Consider the following 8,118-nt stretch of genomic DNA (forward strand, 5'->3'; position numbering starts at 1 on the left):
CGTGAACTATCCATGGTCCTGGCTGAAGTCAACACCTATATTGTGCTGTGGGTCCCATCCCCTGGCACCTTCTCAAGAATTTTACTTCCTCCAGTGTTTCATCTCTTTCCCACATAATACATTTTCCTATCTGTATACAAACACATTGTTGTTTAGCTCACTTTAAGCCCATCTGTCAATCTCACTTCTGCCTTCAATTACTGCCCTGGTTCCCTGCTCCCCTTTATAGCAATGGTCATCAGAAGTTGTCTAAATGTGTTGTCTTCCCTGCCACTATTCTCATTCTCTCTTGAATTCATTCCAATCAGACTTTTCTCAGCATGCCTTAAAAACTGCTCTTGTCAATATGTTCAATCCCTTTCACACACACACAAACACCCTCAGAGGTGATTGAGTTAATTCTCACGGTTCATCCTACTTGACCTAACAGCAGCATTTGACGCTAAGTATCATGCTTTCCTTTCTGAATTTTTCTTCCCTTGAACATCATCCCTGGTTTCCTATCTACTTCATTGACTCCTTCTGAATCTCCTCTGTTAGTTCTTACTTATATCCATGGCATCCCAGTGTACACAGGACCAGAGCTTGGCCTTCAGATAGCTTCAGAACCTGTACTCACTCCCTTGGTGATCTCCTCCAGTCTTATAGAATTAAATGCCATATCTGTGGTGAGGATTCCCTGTTTTATTTGCTGTTGCTGTTCAGTCGCTAAGTTGTATCTGACTCTTTTGCAACCCCAGCCTGCCAGGCTCCTGATCCATGGAATTTCCGAGGCAAGAATCCTGGAGTGGGTTGTCATTTCCTTCTCCAGGGGATCTTCGTGACCCAGAGATTGAACCTACGTCTCCTGCATTGGAAGGCAGATTCTTTACCACTGAGCCACCTGGGAAACACCCAAATACTATTTTAGTAGCATCTTAATTGGCATCCCTGTCTTCACACTTGCATCTTTCAGAGTGACCTTGATACACTATAAGTTATATTGTGTCATTTTTCTGCTTATAACTCTCCAGTGGCTTCCAGCTTCAGAGGGGGGAATAGGAAAAACTAAGCTCTTTACTATTGGTAAACTGGCTTGAAAACTTAGTGATACAGAAATAAACATAGCAAGGAGTTTTGAGGGAGTAATGGAAACAGAAACCTTATGAGCTGAAAAGTTAATTAGAGATGATAAAATGGAAGCAGCCAGAATAAGCTACTGTTTCAAAAACAGTGAAAATCACTAAGTCATGTCTGACCCTTTGTGACCCCATGGTCTGTAGCCCACCAAACTCCACTGTCCATGGAATCCTCCAGGGAAAAATACTGGAATGGGTAGCCATTCTCTTCTCCAGGGGATCTTCCTGACCCAGGGATCAAACTTGGGTCTCCCACATTGCAGGCAGATTTTTTACCATCTGAGCCACCAGGGGAGCCCATTTCCAGTAAATAGAAGGAAAATAAAACGAGAGAGTAGATGCAGGTAGCTTAGGCGTAAGTAGGTATTCTTCCATAAGATAGAATAGATGTGGACGTATTTTTATGTTAAGGGTAGTTATGGGAAAGGAAGAGGTAGTTACTAAAAAGAGACAGTGTTATAGCCCCAGAGGAAGCAGAAAGGGGAGAAAACCTGGAGGTTCAGTTGAAAGAGGCAGCTTCTGACAAGAGGCAGAACATACACTGTAATGAGGCAGAAATAAAGGAAAAGATTGGTTCAATGCAGGTAAGCTTTTTGGTGACAGGGGTAGAAATCAAAGGTAATAAAGTGATCAATGTGATTTCAAAGTTTCAGTAATACTGATCACACTCATTGAAGAAGCTAATGTAATTTTAAAAATCAATACCAAATTTGTAGCAAACATATACTAGTAAATTAAAGCAGAGGTCAATTCTGGATGAATTTTCCTTCTTTAAAAAAAATAGTTAATAGTTTAATATTGAAATATTAAAGTTCTGGAGCACATATTCTAATTTGATATCAAGTCTCTATCACAATGTAGAATATCAATGTTTCCAAACTGGTGGTGTGCCAAAACCAAAGACTCAAAAGTAGATTCCAATAAATTTATTTTATTAAAAACAACAATGTCAGGTTTCCATTGTTATTTTAAAACATCAATCAATAAACTTGTTATTTAAAGTTTTTCATCACAAAATATAAGCTTAAAAATGCCCAAGTCATACTAAAACATATTATATAGCAGTCAGGGAACTCCAATGAGCTTGCTGATAACTCAGTAAGTCAGTTTATCACTCAGATAAACAAGGTTAACTACTGTGCATGTTTTTACTAGTATGCAGGTTCACATTTGTTCTTTCCTAATCGTATATTATTTGATGTATACACATAATGAATGTATAGCCATGATTAACCATCATGAAGGTAAGTCATGTTACTGTTAAAATATAGTAGGTTATTAGAGAGCATAAGAATTATAAGAAGCTTGTAAACTTTCCTCAAGATGCTCTTCAGCAGACACATGTTAAATGTATTTGTTCCAAATCCTCTTGCTTTCCCTATCTAGGACTTCCCTGGTGGCTCTGATAGTAAAGCATCTGCCTGCAATGTGGGAGACCTGGGTTCAATCCTTGGGTCAGGATGATCGCCTGGAGAAGGATATGGCAACCCACTCCAGTACTCTTGCCTGGAAAATTCCATGGATGGAGGAGCCTGGTAGGCTACAGTTCATGGGATTGCAGAGTCGGACACAACTGAGCAACTTCACTGATTCACTGGTTCCCTATCTTGGCAAACGCTGCACTATACATTCAGTCTTTGGACACTGAAACATTTGAATCTTTCTATTCTTTTTTCTCTCTCAACCCCCATACACAATCAATCAATTACATCACCAAGACTGAAGATGCTTCCTCTTTAACATCTCTTGAATAAAATCTCGATCTCTCCTACAAGCCTCAGTGCAAGCTCTCATCACTTGACAAGATAACTAACATTTTCCCCAATATCCTGCTTCCTGTGTAATTTCCTTCCAAGCTATAGCCATACTGCTTCTACTACTCCAATTCCAAACTTTTGAGAGTTTCCTACAGCTTTCAGGGCAAAGATCAAACTCCCAAGTAAGATTAAACCACTAGGCCCTGAATGGTGTGACTACTACCTGATTCTGATCTTATTCCTCCTGACTTTATCCTGCCTCTCATCTTATGTCAAGCCTATATATGTTTCAATAAAAACAACAATGAATGCCTTACAATACAATAGCATGACCAAATGCTATCCCCTTAACTGGAATTCCTCCCATCTCCAATGACTAGCTAACTCCTATTTTTTCTTCAAAGCAGAGTTCTGAATTTGATATATACTTTAAGGGTTTTGTTTTTGTAGGAGGAATAGGTTTGTCCTAATATAACCCTAGCCTTCCTTCTGATCACCCTTGATTCAACCGTGTGTATTTCTAGAAATTGGAAAACAACTGAATGCTTCTTATGAGAGAGAACTATAATACAAAGAATTGGTCAGGATAAAAGGATGATATTCTAAAGAATAGCAAAGAGAAACAAGAAAGCTTTACTCAGTGATCAATGTGAAGAAATAGAGGACAACAATAGAATGCGAAAGACTAGAGATCTCTTCAAGAAAATTAGAGATATCAAGGGAACATTTCATGCAAAGATAGGCATAATAAAGGACAGAAATGGTATGGACCTAACAGAAGCAGAAGATATTAAGAAGAAGTGGCAAGAATACAAAGAAGAACTATACAAAAAAGGTATTAATGACCCAGATAACCACGATGGTGTGATCACTCACCTAGAGCCAGACATCCTAGAATGCCAAGTGGGCCTTAAGAAGCATCACTACAAACAAAGCTAGTGGAGGTGATGGAATTCCAGTTGAGCTATTTTGAATCCTAAAAGATGATGCTGTTAAGGTTCTGCACTCAATATGCCAGCAAATTTGGAAAACTCAGCAGTGGCCACAGGACTGGAAAAGGTCAGTTTTCATTCCAATCCCAAAGAAAGGCAATGCCAAAGAATGCTCAAACTACCACATGATTGCACTCATCTCACACGCTAGCAAAGTAATGCTCAAAATTCTTCAAGCAAGGTTTCAAAAATACATGAACTTCTGAATGTTCAAGCTGGGTTTAAAAAGATAGAGGAACCAGAGATCAAATTGCCAACATCTGCTGGATCATCGAAAAAGCAACAGAGTTCCAGAAAAACATCTACTTCTGCTTTATTGACTATGCCAAAGTCTTTGACTATGTGGATCACAGCAAACTGTGGAAAATTCTTAAAGAGATGGGAATACCAGACCACCTGACCTGCCTCTTGAGAAATCTGGATGCAGGTCAAGAAGCAAGAGTTAGAACTGGACATGGAACAGACTGTTTCCAAGTTGGGAATGGAGTACATCAAGGCTGTATACAGTCACCCTGCTTGTTTAACTTATATGCAGAGTATATCATGCAAAATGCTGGGCTGGAAGAAGCACAAACTGGAATCAAGATTGCCAGGAGAAATATCAATAACCTCAGCTATGCAGATGACACCACACTTATGGCAGAAAGTGAAGAGGAACTAAAGAGCCTCTTGATGAAAATGAAAGAGGAAAGTGAAAAAGTTGGCTTAAAGCTCAACATTCAGAAAACTAAGATCATGGCATCGGGTCCCATCACTTCATGGCAAATAGACGGAGAAACAGTGGAAACAGTATCAGACTTTATTTTCTTGGGCTCAAAAATCACTGCAGATGGTGACTGCAGCCATGAAATTAAAAGACACTTGCTTCTTGGAAGAAAAATTATGACCAAACTAGACAGCATATAGCAGGGACATTACTAGCCAACAAAGATCCATCTAGTCAAATCTATGGTTTTTCCAGTAGTCATGTATGGATGTGAAAGTTGGACTATAAAGAAAGCTGAGCACCAAAGAATAGATGCTTTTGAACTGTGGTGTTGGAGAAGACTCCTGGGAGTCCCTTGGACTACAAGAAGATCCAACCAGTCCATCGTAAAGAAAATCAGTTCTGAATATTAATTGGAAGGTCTGATACCGAAGCTGAAGCTCCAATACTTTGGCCACCTGGTGTGAAGAACTGACTCATTTGAAAAGACCCTGATGCTGGGAAAGATTGAAGGCAGGAGGAGAAGGGGACACCAGAGGATGAAATGGTTGGATGGCATCACCGACTCAATGGACATGAGTTTGAGCAAGCTCTGGGAGTCGAAGATGGACAAGGAAGTCAAGCGTGCTGCAGTTCATGGGGTCACGAAGAGTTGGACACGACTGAGCAATTGAACTGAAAAGGGTAAGACTAGTGGCGTATCCACCTTCGAAATAGAAATGCACCGGAAGTATTGAATACCCTATTCTGATGTGACATAACATGGATTTTTCTTCATGCCTATACTGAAATATGTCCTTGGCTATGTTTTAATAATGCAGCATATCAACTTTCTTCTTTAAAAAGAGGTAGATGTAATTGTACATAACTTTTTAAAAGATAGTTATAGAAATACAAAATATACAAGAGTTAAACAGTAAGAAACAAAAGTAATCTTGCTTTGGCAATTCAGAAGGTACTAGAAATCTCATGATATAATTCATTAGATTATAGATGCTCAAAAATATCTGATTGGACAGAATTCTGTAGATAATAGAATGGCACCTAAATACTCGGCTTCCCTGGTGGCTCAGAGGTTAAAGCGTCTGCCTCCAATGCAGGAGACCCAGGTTCGATCCCTGGGTTGGGAAGATCCCCTGGAGAAGGAAATGGCAACCCACTCCAGTATTCTTGCCTGGAGAATCCCATGGATGGAGAAGCCTGGTAGGCTACAGTCCATGGGGTCACAAAGAGTCGGACACGACTGAGCGACTTCACTAAGTACTGTATCTATAGGTCTCAAATTTCCTGGGACAAGTCTGTTCCATTTAAATGAAAATAAAAATTCCTATTCAGATCATATGCCCTTATTTAATGCATAATTTATTTCTATTTCAACTCTGGGTACTTAGTTTAGGAGTTTAGGGGGTACAAGTCTTAATCCTCTATTTTCTGGCACTGAATCATGAAGGAGAAATATAAGATACTTCTTTTCCCAACTTTTAACATATATTTCAAATTCTGTCTCCTCCACAAGGCTTTCTGGAAAGTGAGATGCTGACAAATGTGCAATGACCAGCTTTCTAGATGAGTGGACAGAGAAAGAAAACTGATTTATAGTATTTGCCAATTTTCAAGGTGTAAATACTCTTACTATGGCCACTTTCAAACTACCAATGGTTTAACAGTCAGTTTGCAATATTGACATATATTTAAGTTAACTCATGAGAGCAGATTCAAGTCAGCTCCACAATATCACTGTTTCCAGCCAACACTGATCCACGGTGCTTGTCTGAGCTCTGATGCATTCATGGCCTATGCCATCCCACAGTAATCCCCACACCATACTTACCGATGATCACCTTGTACTCTGACAGTTAAAACTTACCTGAATTTTGTGCTTTTATAAAACACTAAAGGTTAATAAATTCCTCCATTCTTTTGTTCCTCCAAACTTTTGGGTTCTAAAGTAGATAACCACATGGTCCTCCAATATTGTTAATATTCTGAAATTAGATCCTTCCTTGAGATTCTCATTCATCTGCCTCTACAATGCCAAGTCTCCTTCCTTCCTTTTCTTTGAGACATTACTTGCGCGTGTGTGTGTGTGTACATAATTCTTTTTATCCCAGAGTGTTTATATCCCAGAGTGCAATTGACAGGTCATAGAATAATCATATTAAAAAAAAAAAACTACCAAGCTGTTTTCCAGAGTGGGTGTATCTTCCCACCAACAAAATATGAGAGAGCCAGACTTTCTGCATCCTTGTCAGGATTTGGTATTGTCATTATTTTATTTTAGCCGCTCTTTTTTGTATATAGTAATAGCCCATCATAGTCTTCATTAGCATTTGCCTGATGGATAAAGATGTTTAATATTTTTTTTAGTGCTTATTTGCCATTTGTACCTCATCTTTGGTGAAATGTTTCTTAATGTCGTCTACCTGTTCTCTAATCAGATTGCTTATTTTTTCACCGTTGAATTTTGAGAGCTCTTTATATGTTTTAGATCATTGTCCTTTGTTGGTTATGTGATTGGCAAATATTTTCCATGGTCTGTAGCTTATCTTTTCATCCATTTAATAGGATCTTTTGAAAAAGTCTTAACAAAGACTTTTTAAAATGTATTTATTTGGCTGCATCCGGTCTTAATTGTGGCACACGGGATCTTCCTCATGGCCCTCAAGCTCTTTGTTGCCACATGCAGGCTTCTCCATTTGTGGTGTTCAGGCTTCTTCGGGCTTCTCTCTAGCTGTAGGACATGGGCTTAGTTAATGCATGTAAAATCTTAGTTCCCTGACGAGGGATTGAACCCTGGTCTCCTCCATTGGAAGGCAGATTCTTAACCACTGGGCCACCAGGGAAGTCCCTTAATAAAGACTTTTAATTTTGAAGTCCAATTTTTCCCTTTCTTCTTTCAGAACCTACATTTTTGGTGCTAATATTTAAGATGTCTTCATCAAACCTTTGGTGAGACATTCCTTATTAATGAGTGTCCGTTGTGTTACCATAGCCTGAATTAAATCATCTCCTTCATTGTCTGGTGTATTTTGTCTTTCACCACTCTTTGTTGGTAGTTTATTAGTATCCTGAAGCCTACCCCAGTTCCTAGTTGGATTACACTATGAGGCAGTGGGGCGTCCTAAGGGGCATTAGTGGTGCAGGAGACAAGGGTTAGATCCCCTGCAGTAGGAAGCAGCACCCCACTCCAGTATTCTTACCTGGAGAACCCCATGGACAGAGGAGCCTGGTGGGCTACAGTCCACAGGGTCACCAAGAGTCGGACATGACTGAAGCAACTGGCACAGCACAGCACGTGAGGGCAGTTAACTATCCATCTCTTGGGCCCATCAGGAGCAGGAAGACTCAGATCCCTGCATACCGGCCCTAACTGTGTTTTGATGCCCCCCATTGAGGTACCCCTGCAGCACTGCTTGTTCTGATTAGAGGTCTCCAGGTAGAAGAACAGGAGCACCTCAGAGCCTGAACTGAGACCCATGGGCACAGGCCTTCTCTTCCACATATTATTACTAGGATCCCTCCCTCACTCTGATGCAATACCACTG

At 39.9% G+C, this 8,118-nt stretch overlaps 1 non-coding gene across 1 annotated transcript; it reads left to right on the top strand.

The window, feature by feature from the left end:
• Nucleotides 1–5,631: 5,631 nt before the first annotated feature.
• Nucleotides 5,632–5,703, top strand: TRNAW-CCA. The gene has a single exon. It is a non-coding gene; the product is annotated as a tRNA-Trp (tRNA).
• The last annotated feature ends 2,415 nt before the right edge of the window (nucleotides 5,704–8,118 follow it).

This window comes from Bubalus bubalis, chromosome 5, assembly GCF_019923935.1.
Source record: "Bubalus bubalis isolate 160015118507 breed Murrah chromosome 5, NDDB_SH_1, whole genome shotgun sequence".
NCBI classification, from domain to species: Eukaryota; Metazoa; Chordata; class Mammalia; order Artiodactyla; family Bovidae; genus Bubalus; species Bubalus bubalis.